The sequence below is a fragment of the Elephantulus edwardii genome, unplaced genomic scaffold (genome assembly GCF_000299155.1).
Source record: "Elephantulus edwardii isolate Elephantulus edwardi_28Jun2011 unplaced genomic scaffold, EleEdw1.0 scaffold00016, whole genome shotgun sequence".
Taxonomy (NCBI): Eukaryota; Metazoa; Chordata; class Mammalia; order Macroscelidea; family Macroscelididae; genus Elephantulus; species Elephantulus edwardii.
Genome location: NW_006399766.1, coordinates 23,145,946 through 23,162,591, shown reverse-complemented (window position 1 = coordinate 23,162,591; position 16,646 = coordinate 23,145,946).

The following is a 16,646-nucleotide window of genomic DNA, read 5'->3' as shown; positions in this document are numbered from 1 at the left end:
AGGAAGGAAGGAAGGAAGGAAGGAAGGAAGGAAGGAAGGAAGGAAAAGAAAAGTAGGTTGATTGGTTGATGATAGCAAGTATAATTCAGGTAAAGACTCTAGCATCATAGAGACTTGGATGCTGAATTCTGGTTCAAGGTTTGGTAGGTGTGTGACCCTGTATGATTTTGTTTCACTATCGATAAAGTGAAGATGATAATAAAAACTACCTCAGAGGGTTGTATGACCAGTGATTGCTGTACATAATTTAGGACTGCATATGATGCAAAATGAAAACACAAAAATAGTAGTGTCTACTGTTATCAGACTTTGTCTCACATACTTTGGGCATGTTTCTAAACTAGGCTATTCCCTGAAGACGGACATGATGCTGGGAAGGATGGAGGGTCAGTGGAGGAGAGGAAGAACCTTAACTAGGTGGATTGACATGGTAACTCCTGTAATGGGCTCTTGTGTGTCAGGAAGTGTGAAGGTGGTGCAGGATAGAACAGAGTTCAGATCTTTTGTTCTTAGGGTCGCTATGTGTTATACTCAACTCGACGGCACCTAACAACAAAAACAACTATTATTAGGAAGTAATTGATAAGATAGGCACAATTCCACCTTTAGTTTTGTACCAGACGGCAAGACTGGTCATTTTTCAAAGTTAGGAAAGACTAGTCCAATAAGAAAGAAAGCCATGATATTCCTAATGTGCTAACCTTCAGGTGGTCACATGCTGATGAGACTTCTTTTCAGAAGAAATGCCTCTATAAATTTTAGATATAAGTCCTTTATCAGATATGTTATTGTCAAATATTTTTCCCAGTCTGTGGTTTTCTTTTTTACCCTATGGAGAAGTGTTTTGATATGCCTAAGGATTTTCTTCTTAGAAGATCCCATTCATCTATTTTATTCTTCTTTGATTGTAAGTTTATTCCAGAAGCTTAACAAGAAAAGGTAAACAACCCAGACACAGGATATGAACAGACACTTCACCAAAAAGGCATTCAGTTGGAAAACAAATACTACATGAAGAAATGTTCAAAATCCCTAGATCTCAGAGAAATGAAAATCCTAACAGCTATGAGAAATCCTCTCAGCAACAATAGCAAAGTTCAACAAGCCCCTAAACAACAAATGGTGACAAGGTTGTGGAGAGATTGGAAGTCTTATTCACTGTTAGTGGGAATGTAAAATGTTACAGCCACTATGGAAGGGAGTCTGGTGCTTTTTAAAAAAGTTGGAAACTAGAAATACCATTTGACCCAGCAATTGAACTACTAGGAATATACCCTAAAGACACTAGAACTTCCACTCAAACAGATATATGCACATCCATGTTTATTGCTGAGATATTACAGCAGCAAAGAGTTAGAAGCAACTCAAGTGCCCTTCAACAATGAATGGATAGAAAAACTATGGTACATTCACACTACGGGATATTACATGGCAATAAAAAAACAATTAACTTATAAAAACATTACACAACATGGCGGGCATTATGCTGAGTGAAATATTTCAGTCACAAAAGGTAAATACTGCATAACACTGCTGTTATAAAATAGGACAGACATTGAGGGGTTGGGGAAAGAATGGGACAAGAGTGGACACATAATGAACCCTGCATTAGATTAGATGAAAGGAAGAACTGTCTGAAAGGAATATATGAGTAGTCATTATACGTACGACAACAATTTGGAATAAGAAGTGCTTTGCAGGGAGGGCGAGGGGAGAGAAAGAAAGGAAGAAAATACGCAACAATAAAAAAATTCAAATAAAACAAAAAACCCCCTCATTTGTTTTACAATTTAAAGTCTTGGTATCAAAACCTTATTGTCACTCATTAGCAGCTTAGTTTTTACAAAACTGATTATAATCAGAGAAAATGGGTGTTGTAAAGATTGAGAAATTCAATTCAATAACTTGTTTCTACACTATTACTTTAACCAAAACTTAAAAATAAAAGAAACAACTAGAATTCAATAGCATCAGAAATCCTTATTTTAAACATAGCTTGGAAAATGAATAGGGGCTGATTTGTTTCCATCTGAGTGCAGACCAAATGAAAGTACCAGCAATGTTGAGCCACTCAAATACTCTTAAGCCTTTGAGTACACGTTTCATGGATAATCATATATGATTGTCTTGCTTTCAGCTTATTTTGGTTTTTCTTATGGTCTTGGATGTGGTGGGTAAAAAAAATCATTTCTCTAAGCTCAAAGTCATAGTTTCAATTTATTTAAAGCTTTATTGAATTATAATGCATATATAATACAATTTTTTTTCATCTGAAATATACAATTCAATAACTTCATATATTCAGATATGTACTCATCATCACAGCCAATTTTAGAATATTTTAATTACCCTTAAATAACCCAGCATCAATAGCTGTCATTTCCCATCCCTGCCTGTTTCAGTACTAAGCAACCACTAATCTACTTTCTATGGATCTATTCATATTTTTTTAAAAATTCATTTTATTAATTTTAGTGAACATTTAAAGATATTTTGGATTTCCATTCATTCATTGTTGCACATTTCTCCCTGCCCACTCCTCCCCCCCAGTTTGCTCCTCTCTTTGAAAAGTAAAATTCTTTCATTGGTATACAATCCCCCAAACACACACACACACCCAGCCTCCACCGCCCCGAGTACACTCCACTACGCAACCTTAATTCTGGACTCTTGTGATAACCATAATATCCTATATTACTTTTAATTTGTTTTCTCCCTCATCTGTTTCAATGCAGTATACATAATTTATCCAGTTTTTCTCAGTCTTACCCCAACCCTGATGTCAGTCCCATTCCACAACAGTGGCACCATGCAGTATTTGTCCTTTTGTGACTGAGATCATTCACTCAGCATAATGTCCTCCAGGCTCACCCATTTTGAATAATATTGCATGAGTTCCTTGCTTTTCAATGCAGCATAGTATTCCATTGTGTGAATTTACCACAGCTTCTCTAGCCATTCGTTTGTTGATGGGCACTTAGGTTGTTTCCAGCTCCTTGCTATTGTGAACAAAGCTGCAATAACCATGGGTGTGCATATATCTGCTTGGACGTCGTTTATGGTCTCTTTAGGGTATATTCCCAGTAGTGGAATTGCTAGGACAAATGGTATCTCTATTTGCAACTTTTTGAGAAAGCACCACATCAGTTTCCACAGTGGTTGCACCATTTTACACTTCCACCAACAGTGAATAAGGGTTCCAGTTTCTCCACAACCTCACCAGCATTTGTTGCTTGCTGTTCTGTTAAATTTTGCTGTTCTTACTGGGGTCAGATGATATCTCATAGTTGTTTTGAAGGACCTACTCATATTTTTACACATACACTATGTACCTTCTCCATTTGTTTGCCAACTGCTCCTTCTTCCTAGAAGTTATTTTTGGGGTAAATGTGTTATGCTAATTTCTCACAGCAACATGTAAAAAAAATTGGCATAGAGCCACTTATGAAAATGGGGAGAGGGGACTAAAGCAACTGGCAAACAGAAGATACATGCCAGTTATTTTAAAAACTATTGCACCTATTTGTATTAATACAGACATTTCCTATAAACGGAATCATACCATCAAGCTATTTGTGCCTGCTTTCCTTTATTTAGCATAATGTTTTCAAGGTTCATCCCTGGTGCAGTGTCTGTCAGTACTTCATTCCTTTATATGGCTGAATAGTATTCCATTGTATGGATAAACCTCGTTTTGTTCATCTATTCATTAGATGATAAGCATTTGGATTGTTTCCACTGTTTGGCTATTAGGAAAGAACTGTTGCGATGATCATTTATGTATGAGTTTTTGTCTGAACACCTGTTTTCAATCTTTGCAGCTATCTACCGATTGAGTAGAATTGCTAGGTCATGTAGTAATTCTATTCAGCCTTTTGAGGAACTGCCCGACTGTTTTTCAAAGCAGCTGCACCTTCTTACATTTTCACTGGCAATGTAGCAGGTTTCCAATTTCTCCGCATCCTTGATAACATTTGTTTGTGACTGTCTTTATTATTATTATACCCATCCTAGCAAGTGTGGAGTAGTAATCATTGTGGTTTTGATTTGTATTTCCATGGTGACTAATCACGTTGAACATCATCTCATGAACTTATTTAGTAATTTGCAGATCGACTTTGAAAAGTCATGGTTTCAATTTGATACTCCAAGAGGTGTGGCAGGCCTTACATGTGGCAGGTGGGACACTTCAAAATAGAAACAGGAACCCTATTTAAGTATGTATCAAATTCCCACAAGACTTCCTATCACATAACTGAATTAATTAGCTTAGCCTACATGACAAAAGAAAAGCCATTCTTCTAATGGCATTGTATTTACATGGTCTTAGTTTGTTTAGAAAAACTTAAGCATCTCTGAAGCTCACTATTACAGAATACTTATTGCACCTAATTCTGCCAATACATACAGCTCAGATCAGTGGTATGTGTAGTTTATATATCTAGATAATAGCAAAAGTTGAACTTGAGTGCAACTCTTTGTTTCTCAAATTGAATGCTTTCCACTGTACTTCAAGTTGACTCCAGGGAAATGCTCCCTTCTTGGGAAAGACTTGCTTCTTCTTTCTGAAAATAATATTCTTAAAATATGAGTAATATGGACATAGAGTCCATCTATATTGGATTATCACATCTTGACTCCATGTTTCAGTCATTTCAGATGATGTGCAGTATTGTAATGAGAGTTCTAGGGTTAAGATGGCTACCATATCTATAAGACCTCTGAGTAGCCTGATAAATTCAGACATTTGGAAACATTTGTTCAGCAGTCTGTGACTAATAGAGAAGGCAAAGGAAAATGGAGTTCTATGAGCCATTAATCGAAATTAATTAACCTAGTGCCATTGTTGTAGAATGTTAGTTCCACTGCATAACACAAAAGAATACAAGGCTTCAGGTAGGTAAGCTTTTTTTTTGTTGTTGTTGTTGTTGTTGTTGTGAGATGTTTATTTTCAATGAATTATGGAGGAGGGTTAATCTAATAGGATGCAGGACTGCACTGGAAGATGATGAAATGCTTTGTGACCAACATCCATTTCAGTATCACTTAACTGTTAATTCTTTCGGGGAAACAAAAGCAGCCTTGCACAAAGACTAAATTGGGGAAGGGGAATAAGGAACACTGAGCTTCTGGAACCTTAGGTCTGTTACCTTTTTTGTCACAGGGAAAGACCTCCTAATCGAGCACAATGGAGTTGAAGAGTAGGGAGGGAAAAGGGTGAACTGGTGTGTGGCCTGTTAATGTTTCTAAAGCCTAAATAAAGAGTCAACGCCACCCAAGTCACCACAGCACTAAGTCAACTGCTTGACCAAGATAGCACGACCTGAATGGAAATGCAAATAGTTCAGTCCAATTACGACTTTAGGGTGTCGTTTGGTCCACTGGCTCTTGCTTTCCTGGAACCTTTTCAACTGCACATGGAATAAACAGCAAATCACCTTCACTCACACTCACTCTCTCTCTCTCTCTCTCACACACACACACACACACACACACCCACACACACCCTGTACCCAAAATCCAGAATAACACAATATTTCTCAACCCAAACTAAGGAAAAACCCCAAGAATTGTGGTATAGTAATTCTAAAGATAAAACTTTATATTCAAAGTACTCACAGTTTGTTTAAAGGGCCCTTTTAAGTCACCAGGCTTGTGATTTTGAGATAGTACCACCTGTGGTCCTACAGAAGTGCCTCACATTTGACAAGGGAGAAGTCTTTCTGTGTAATGCTGTTGTGGACATCCTACCACTAGACAACACAGGAGTACATAATTAGGTTGTGTTGCAAAGGGGGAGCCACCTCAGGCTTTTTTTCAAATTCAATCAAAACATACACTTTCTAAATAGAAACACGTTCATTTGAAACCTCTTTGCGTGAGCAGCTGTCTGGGACGGGCCTGGCCAGAGAGCCGAATGCTATTCATCCCAGCACTCCAGCCAGTAAATGCTTAGCTTTGTTCACTCCCACCAGCAGAGGCAGTCAGACTATGTCTATTGGGCTAGGGCCCTTAATGATCTGAGGCAGGTGTCCTTAGAAGCTTCCCAGGTGAGGGGGTCAGCCTATGTACCAGGATTCACTCACTGGTCTACTTAGTCTTTCTACAAACCCTGTCAATTCATAACCTCCATTAATGCTTCCCCCTTACACAGTGAAAGGAGGCCAGTTGCAGCCAGTTTGGGGCCTTTACGACTGCAGAAGAGCTCTGAGGACAACCACCACGGAGGAGAGAGTGACATGCACTCCAGAAACTTGACAAAATAAGATCATAACAATATGAAAGAAATAAACAGTTGCCAAGGCTTGGTAAACCAGCTATGGAAAACACAAAGGTGTTCTCTCAGCAAATGCTCAAGGTGAAAAGACTCCGCTTCTCCAGTTCCCAAAAGGTAAAGGAAAGGTTGTGTTCTCACCCTGAACGAATTAGAAAATGTCAATGCAGGAGACAGAGAATAAAATAATACTTAGCCATGAGGTTTATGTCCTGCTTTTACAGTCTCAAAAGACTTGGCCTGAGCAGAACTTCATTTTACACCCTCTTCACCCTGAAAAGCCAGTGAGGTAAGCAAGGTGAATACCGAAGAGGTGAAAGGACTTGTCCCAGCTTATTAACACAACTAATCAGGGTAAGACCAGAGTCAGAACCAAAGTGTGCAGGCAAATGGAGCCAAATCCACAGTCCCAATCAGATGCACCAGGGGATCTCAACAGTCTCAGGAGTGCAGCTGGGTGCAAGCTAGGCAAAGGAGCATTGGCTTTGCAGGGGAGGAAACTGGCTTTTGATGGCCTGGAAAGAGAAGGGAACTCTTCTGTACAGAGTGCTTACCACTGGTGTTGGAGTCCAATTTGTGATGCTCTGTTTACTCTGGTTAGATGGAAATGTAATGCTTCTGAAAAGAATTGTGGGACCCTGGAGCTTCCTGTAAATGCAGAGCTTCTGCCTAATAACATTTTCTGAATGCTCTCAACTTATTAGTCCAAGATTTTTTTCTCCAGGAGTAACCAGATTTCCCTCTGCTGACATCACAGTCCATTTGCGTGAACACTGTTTTTATTATGACCCATAATGATTATTTAAAAAAGCATACCAGGAGTCCAAGTTTAGCATCCAGGTAATCCTGCCTATTGTGGCGTCATTTTGAACTGTGGTGATGTCTGCCCAACAGGAGCTGACAGGAAACATATGCCTTTCTGTAGCTGTTTGATCAAGAATCTGTCTTTGGGTTCCAATTCCAGTCTAGTCATTTGCTAGCTATGTGGCTGAGGGGAAGGATTTGAATTTCTCTGAGTCTTGGTTGTTCCGTGTAGAAATTGAGAATAATAATGAAGATTAAATGAGCCAGTGCACAGAAGTCACTCAGGCTACTGTGTGAAGCATGCTCATTAAGTGTTGTTTGGTGCTGTGAAATTGATCCCAATAAACAGTGACCCAATGTAACAGAGTAGATCTGCTCTTTAGACATATTTTGGCTGTAATGTTTACAGAAGCAGATTACCAAGTCTTTCTCTCATGAAGCCACTGAGTGGGTTTGAGCCATGAATCTTGTAGTTAAAAGCCAAGTGCTTAACTACTTAATAATATTCAACTTTTATTAATAATAATAATACTCAGTATTTTGAGTATTATTAAGTCAAAGGCATTTGACTGTGTGGATCACAACAAATTGTGGTTAAGCTGGAGGAGAATGGGAATCCCAGAACATTTGATTGTGCTTATGTGAAACCAGGAAGCAGTCCTCAGAACAGAGCAGGGAAACACTGCATGGCTCAAAATCAGGAAAGGAGTGTGTCATGGATGCGTCCTCTCTCCATACCTTTTCAATCATATGCAGAACATATCATTCAGGGAGCAGGGCTTTATGAGGGGGAATGTGGCATCAGGATTGGAGGAAGATTCATCAACAACCTGAATTATGCAGATGACACAACCTTGCTTGCTGAAAATGAAGACGACCTGAAGTGCTTGCTGCAGAATGTCAAGGAGTGTAGTCTTCAATAAGGATTGAAGCTCAAGATCAAGAAGACAGATTCTCACCACTGGGCAAATTGGCAGCATGATGATGGATGGAGAGGAGATTGAGGTTGTTAACAGTTACAGCTTGCTTGGCTCCACAATCAACACTCTTGGCACCAGCAGTCAAGAAATCAAAAGATTAATTGCATTAGATAAATCTGCTGTCAGGGACCTCTCCAGACTGCTGGGGAGCAATGACGTCAGTCTAGGGACTAAGGTGCACCTGATCCAGGCCATGTTTTCCAAAATTATTTGTTGGTTTTTTATTTTTTTTTAGTTGACGTTTTAATGAAAGATTATAGAGAACTTAGATTTCCATTCATTCACTGTTGCTCACTTTCTTCCCTGCCCACTCCTCCCCCCATTTACTTTTCTCTTTGAGAAGAAAAAAAATTCTTTCATTGTTATACAATCCTCTCCCCTAGTCCACTTTACTATGCAGCTCTTATTCTGGACTCTTGCCATGCAAATAATACCTAATCCTATATCACTTTTAAACAGTTCTCTCCCTTGTCTGTTTCAATGCAGTGTCTGTTATTTATCCCCTCTTTCCTTAGTTTCCCCCTAACCTCCATGTCAGTCCTGTTTTATAACAGTGGCATTATGCAGTATTTGGCCTTTTGTGACTGAGATATTTCACTCAACATAATGTCCTGCAGAGTCACCCATTTTGTACAATATTTCATTAGTTCCTTGTTTTTCAATGCAGCATAGTACTCTATTGTGTGAATATACCACAGTTTCTCTATCCATTTGTTTGTTGATGGGCATTTGGGTTGTTTTCAACTCTTTGCTATTGTGAATAAAGCAGCAATAAACATAGTAGTGCATATATCAGCTTGAGCGACAGTTCTGATTTCTTTAGGATATATTCCCAGTTGTGGATTTGCTGGGTCAAATGGTAATTCTATTTCCAAGTTATTGAGAAAGCACCATCTGCCTTCCACAGTGGTTGCCCCATTTTACATTCCCATCAACAGTGAATAAGAGTTCCAGTTTCTCTACAACCCTGCCAGCATTTATTGTTTGCTGCTCTGTTGAATTTTTGCTATTCTTACTGGGGTGAAATGATATCTCATAGTTGTTTTGATTTGCATCTCTCTTAGAGCTAGGGATTTTGAACATTTCTTCATGTGCTTTTTGGCCATCTGAATGTCTTCTTTGGTGAAGTGTCTGTTCATATCCGGTGCCCATTTTTCAATTGGATTATTTACCTTTATCTTCTTGTAGTGCTCAAGTATTTTATAAATTCTATATATAAGTCCCTTATATGACATGTCATTACCAAATACTTTTTCCCAGTCTGTAGCTTCTCTCTTGTTGGACCAAGAAACACAGCTTTTCTTACTGACCCCTCTGGATGACTATTACCTCTCCAAATACTAGCCTCCATTGAATAAGTTTCTAGAACTCTTCCATTTGTCCACGCAAATAATTCCAGAAAGAAATTCTCATGGTCCACTAAACCTACTTTCAGCATCTGTCATTTATCAATTAACAAGCACTCTGTTCAATTTTCATCCTTACAACTGGGTGAGAGAAGAACAATTACTAATTATTCTTATTTTTACATATATGAGGTCACCAAGTGCAGCAGAAATGATGAAGATGGTGCAAAATCTGGCAGAGTTTCAGTATTGTATACAGTATCGAAATGAGCCAACTAGAAAGCACCTAACAACAAGACTCATGAGAGGTTAAGTGATGTGGCCAAGGTCATAGAGGCAGTCAAAGTCAATTCTACCTGTCCAACCTGGACCTTCAGAAATCGAGTCAGCCTGACTGACTCCAAAACACTTATTTATAACCATGATACTAGATACAGCCATAAGTGTCAGGCATTGTGAGAGATAAGAAGGTTGTGGCTTTGTTAATCATAGACTCAATTACAGAAGGTTCAAATTGGAAATGTATACTTGACTTTGTGTGGATCACAACACTGGCTCTGTCTCACATACTTTGGGCATGTTGTCAGAAGGGGCCAGTCTTTGGAGAAGAACATCATGCTTGGAAGGGCAGAGGTTCAGCACAGAAAAGGTAGATCCTGGATGAGATGCATTGACACAGTGACTGTGGCAATGGGGTCAGATGTGTCCTAAATTATGAGGTTGGCTCAGAATAGGGTAAGGTTCAGAGTCATTGTGCATAGGATTACTACGAGTCATAGCCAACTCAATGGCTGAGTCGACTCAACAACAGCAAAGGTAGCTGGTAGGGATTTAGAGTCCATGGGCGATGCAAATGGTTCATTTGTTCAGCTGTCAATTGAAAGGTTATTAGTGTCAGTCTGTGCAGAGGTACCTTGGATGAAAGACCTGGAATTCTACTTCTGAAAGATCACCGCCATGGAAATCCTATGGAGCACAGTTCTACTTAGACACATATGGAGCTACCATATTTGGACTTGGCTAGAGCAACTAGTTGGGGCGGGATTTGGAAATATAACACCTTTTCACACAACTAGATCTAAAATCCAGCAACCCTCTTTAGTGCCATCTTAGACTTAGCAAACCCCCTTTATGTTCTCTTGTTGTGTGTGCATGTGCACACATGTGCATGGCTGTACATACACACACACACACACACACACACACACACACACACCCCATTTCTCTCTCTTCCTTCAGTGCTTGTCCTTTCTGAAGTAAGCATAATATCCTTAAGTCACCTGTCTTCTCATGGTTCTTACTGACATTTTCGCTGCACATTCCACTCATTGTTGGAGAGCAGATAGGAAAAAAGGGAAGGAAGTTGGATTAGATGACTTTTAAAAGATTGTTTCCATCCCTAGGAGGTGAAGACCCTTTGATTTTAAAGCAAAGATTCAGAGAGTCTCAAAAGGAAACTAGAAATTAGCAAAAATCTCATTGAGCACAACCATGAACTTTTTTACCTAAAATCTCAAAACTGCTTGCTATTTCCAATACATCAGGGCCCTAAGCTAGATTTGCCAATTCTCTATTGGTGTAGTCCATTTTTAACTACTTTCACAAGTTACAATGTTGGTGAGAAATAATAAATGTCTAATTTTTTTAAATGGAAATTTGATTCAAATCAAGGTCAAAGGGTTAAACAGTGAGTTAGAAATCAGCCCTTGAGTTCAAAGCTCATTTTTTTTTCATTAATTTTAACATGTTGCCACAAATGATGGCAAATGTGTTTCTAAACACGGTCGTCAATTTAAAAAGTGCAGCAACATGTTAATAAACATTTGCATTGTTGCCCTTTGTTATTTTTTTCTCCTTTGTATTTTGTCTTGTCCTTTTGTGTGTTTCCTTAAGCTTTTGTTGGAAATGTGAGTAAAAAAGAACTGCTTCTATAATTTGCCAAGTGAAAGAATTTCATAGTTTTAAATCTGTAATTAGCAATAAAGAAGGCCTAAGATAAGTATTAAGACCAAAAAAAAAATAAACATCTGCATAGCTTTTGGGTTTTCATTCATTGTTGCACTTTTTAAAATAAAGCAAAATGCCCTTACTCTTGTCCAACTGTCAGGCTTCTGCTCTATTCCTACAATCTGAGGGTATTAAAAATGGGGACCTAGAGGTGACAGCCTTTTCATTTTCATCCAGGTCCCTATCTACACCATGTTAACAACAGAACTGTTCATGACTAGATAATGATTATCTAAACCCAGTAATAGGATTAAAGATAATTCAATCTTTCCATCCTTATGGGGCCAGCCACATACTGACCCCAATGGCCATAGTGACCTTTTCCATTGGCTGTCCTTTCATTTACTAAAGTGTCATCCCATGAGCAACAAAAAAATTGGACTTTATAAAAGCTCAAAACTTTTGTGTTTCAATAGACACCAAAAGAAAATAGCCCATAGAATGGGATAAAATATAAGTCATGCCTCTGATTAAGGTAAAGTACTGGAATATATAAAGAACACCAACAACCCAATAATAAATACAAACTCAATTAAAAAATAAGCAAAGATCTGGAACAGACATTTCTAAAAAAAAATCTACAAATGGTCAATAAACATATTAAGAGATACTAAAATTTCATCAGTCATTTCAAGCCAAATCCATTGCCACAGTGTTAATTTTGATTCATTAGTTAGGGAAAAGTAAATCAAAATGACAATGACATACCACTTCATATCCACTATAATGGCTGTATGCAAAATGACAGGCAAATACAAGTGTTAGCGAGGATGTGGAGAAACTGGAGCCTTTATTATTAGTGCAGTGGAAAATGGTGGACCCACTGTAGAAAAGAGTCTAACAACTGCTCCCAAAAAAAGTGAAACAGCCTATGACCAAGTAATTCCACTCAAGTATGCTGTTGTTGATGCTGTTATGTGTCATCAACTCGACTAGAATTCATAGCAGCCCTATGAACAATAGATCCTGACCTTGCCTTATCCTGCGCCATCCTGAAAATATCCAATATGCTCAAGCCCATTGTTATACTCTTGTGCCAGTCTATGTTGTTGGAGGTCTTCTCTTTTTCTGACCCTCCAGCTTTCCCAGCATGAGGTCATTTTCTACGGATTAGCCTCTCTTGACTACATGTTCAATGCATGTGAGATGTAGTTTCACCATCCTTGCCTCTAAGGAATACCTTGCTTATATTTTTCTCCAAGATAGACTTGGTTTCATACATAATTAAAGAAATGGACATATGTGTACACATAAAAGCATGACCGCAAATTTTTATAGCAGCATCATTCATAAAAGTGAAAACGTAGAAACAGCCCGAATGCCCATCAATTGATAAATGGATGAATCAAATGTAGGATGTTCATTCAATGGAATATCATTCTGTAATGAAAATAAGTAAAAAGTGCTAATAAATGGAACAGCATGGATGTACCTAAAAACATCATGGTAAGAGGAAGAGTCCAGAAATGGACTGCTTTCAATATGGGTTACTGCTTCAAAATCAAGAAAATAAAAATCTTTACCACAGGATCAACAGGGAAAGCAATGAAAAATGGAGAAAAGATAGAAGTTTCCATATTTCATTTAACTTGGGTCACAGTCAACACTCATGGCAGTAACAGTCAAGAAATCATGAAGTAAAGTCTAGAAAAGATGCATTGTATTGGGGAAATCTGCTAACAAAGACTTCTCCGAAGTTCTGAAGAGCAAGAACGCAACACCAAACTGTCTTCCAGAGTAGGCGTACCATTTTACAATTCCACCAACAATGTATAAGAGTTCCTATCTCGCCACATTCTCTCCAACATTTATTACTTGCTGTCCTGTTCAGTTGCTACTGGAGTGACATGGTATCTCATTGTGGTTTTGCCAGTGATTTGGAACATTTCTTCATATGTCTGTTGGCCATTCAAATATCTTTCTTTGAGAAAACTCTTCCCATGTCTTTTGCCCATTTTGTAATTGGGTTATCAGTCTTTCTCTTCTGGAGGTGCAGAAAAATTCTATAAACTTTCATTAGGAGATTCTTGTCTGAGATGATATTGGAAAAAGTATGTTCCTAGTTGGTAGGTTTTCTTTTCACCCTGTTGGAAAAAGCTTCAGATGCACATAGGGATTTAATATTTAGAAGGTCCAATTCATCAATTTTAACCTCTTCTGCTTGTGCATTGCTGGCTGTATTTGGCAGTCTCTTTATACCATAGACTAGGCCTTCTAAGCTTGATCCTAGTTTGCCTCTTTTTTATTAATTTTAATGAAACTTTAAAAAGACTTTGGATTTTCATTAATTCATTGTTGCTCACCACCCAATTTGCTCTTCTCTTTGAAAAGTAAAAGAAAAATTCTTTCATTATTATACAATCCGTCCACTCTCCTATGCAGCGTTCATTCTGGACTCCTGTCATGACAATAACACCTAATCATATATCCCTTTTAAACAGTTCTCTCCCTTTTCTTTTTCAATGCAGTATACATTATTTATCTCATCTTTCTCAGTCTCCCCTCAACCCCAATGCCAGTCCCATTTTACAACAGTGGTGCTATGCAATATTTGTCCTTTTATGACTGAGATATTATACTCAGCATAATATCCTCCAAGGTCATACATTTTGTATAATATTGCATGAGTTCCTTGTTTTTCAATACAGCATAGTATTCCATTGTGTGAATATACCAGAGCTTCTCTATTCATTTGTTTGTTGAGGGGCACTTGGGTTGTTTCCAACTCTTTGCTATTGTGAACAAAGCCACGATAAACATGGATGTGCATATATCTGCTTGGGTGGCTGTTATATTTTCTTTAGGGTATATTCCCAGTACATAGGGTTTTCAGAGGCCTGCTATTTCAGAAGTGGATGGCCAATCCTTTTTCCTAGTCTGTCTCAATGTGAATGTTCAGATTAAGAGAAGTATTAGACAGACCAGCAAGTTAAAGGTATATCCCTTATTGCGGAGTTAACTTTAGTGTCAGTGTTGTCCCTGCCTTTCTCACATGCACCTTTACAGACGGCGCAGGAGAGGAAGGCCCTCTATGAGGTGGATTGATTCAGTGACTGGGATAATTGGGATGGGTGTGTCAGAGACAGTGCGATTGGCACAGGACAGAGCGGAGTTTAGGGCTGTTGTACATAGGGTCGCTATAAGTCACAGGCAACTCGATGGCACATAACAACAACAACATATTCCCAGTAGTGGAATTGCTGGGTCAATGGTATTTCTACTTGCAACTTTTTGAGAAATCACCATACAGCTTTCCATAGTGGTTGTACTATACTCTCACCAACAGTAAATAATGGTTTCCCTTTCTTTAAAACCTCACCAGCATTTGATGTTTGCTGTTCTATTAAATTTTGCTATTCTTACTGGGGTGAGATGAGATCTCATAGTTGTTTTGATTTGCATCTCTCTTAGAGCTAGGGATTTTAGGGCTTAAGAAAATTTAAGAAAACTCAGTCAAATTCCCACTGATCTGCCGGCTCCTGGCCAGCTGGCCCAAGAAAACTAAGTCAAATACAAATACACACACACACACACACACACGCGTATATACTATATATATTATATACAATATATATACATAAGTTGTTGTTGTTGTTGTTATGTGCTGTTTAGTCACAGTATATTATGGAGCACACTCTCACCTCAATTTACAGTCCTTCCTCAGGTTTACTGAAACAAATCCACAAGGAATACTGAGGTCATACAATTTTGGACTGCCACTTTATCAGCATTGCCCCAGTGTTCTACAATTCAACTCCCCTTTAAAAATGCACATACAAACCCTCCTTTGCACAAAATTTTGTAGCCCTTTGATCCTTGTAATCCTTTGATTGCTTCACATTGTTGAAAAGTGTCAAAGCTCTGACCTGATGATGGCCAAAACACAAAAAAGGCATCAGCCCAAGTTGTACTTCAAATCCATAAAATTAAAAGGCTTTCCACTTTGGTCTTGTAATAGAGGATTGTATCCATTGCTAATCAGATGCCCAGCAGTCAACTCCCACTCATAATGACCCCAGGTGCCTCAGAGGAAAACTCTGCTGGCTGTGCTTTTCAATGGCTGACTTTCAAGAAGTAGCTTGTCAGGCCATTCTTCAGATCCCTAGTCCCTCCCCTTTATTAGAAAGTTAATAACTGAATGGGAATGACTATGAAATCACAGAACTAACTCTTTTAACAACAAACAGCAGGATTTGATATCCTCATAATCTTACTTGTTGCCATTAAGTTGATTCCAGATCATGGTGGCCTTACCAGACAGAACTGACTCAGGCTTATCAAAGCTGTACATCTTTATGGAAGCAGATGTCTTTCTTCCTTAGAGTTGTAGGTAAGTTCAAACTACTGATTTTTGGGTCAACTGCCAAGTGTTTAACCATATGTCACCTCATCTCTGATGATCGATTTTTAACCATGAAACACATATGAGTGTTAGCCTAGTGGGTAAAAGCTCTGCTGCCAATCCAAAGGCATGTGGTTCGAGTCCACCAGCTGCTTCACAGAAAGAAGATGAGCAATCTCTTCCCATTCAATTTATTGCCTCTGAAAACCCTCTAGGGAGTCAGCTAAGAGTCAGTTATAATTTAATGGTATATAACAACAACCACATGCAAGGGAACTCTGGTGGAATAGTCCATGGGGAGCTTCAGTTCAAACTCACTAGCCACAGCACAGATGAAACATGCACGATCTTTTCCTCTATGATTTACAGCATGGGAAACTCAGTGGAGAGTCAGCTATGAGATTGTTCTGAATCAATGTTAATGAGTGAGAGTGAATTATACATAAGGCATGAGTTCAACTCAATTAATTGTCATTGAGTTGGAATCAACTCATAGCTGAACTTCTAGAGAGCTTCCCAAGGCCGTAGTGAGGTGATTGCCCATATTCTCTCCCCTACTCCCTCTCTGGATTTGTTAGTGGATTTAAATTGCCAAAGAGGCACCACTTTTGAATTAGCAGCACAAATTCCTATGAACTGCACCACAAGAGCTCCATAGGCATGAATTAGAAATCTATATCCTCATTTATATTCATATTTTTGAGAATACACCATAAAGTCATGTATAAATTTCATAGTCTTACCTAATATATTTTGGAAGTAGGAGTGGCATCCACTTTCTAAACAACATGACTCCAGAAACTCTATGAACTTTGATAAATGTCAACAGGTTTTCAAATAGGCCTTTTTTTCATAGGGTCGGAGGAGTTGTGCTCGACTCGAAGGCAATCATC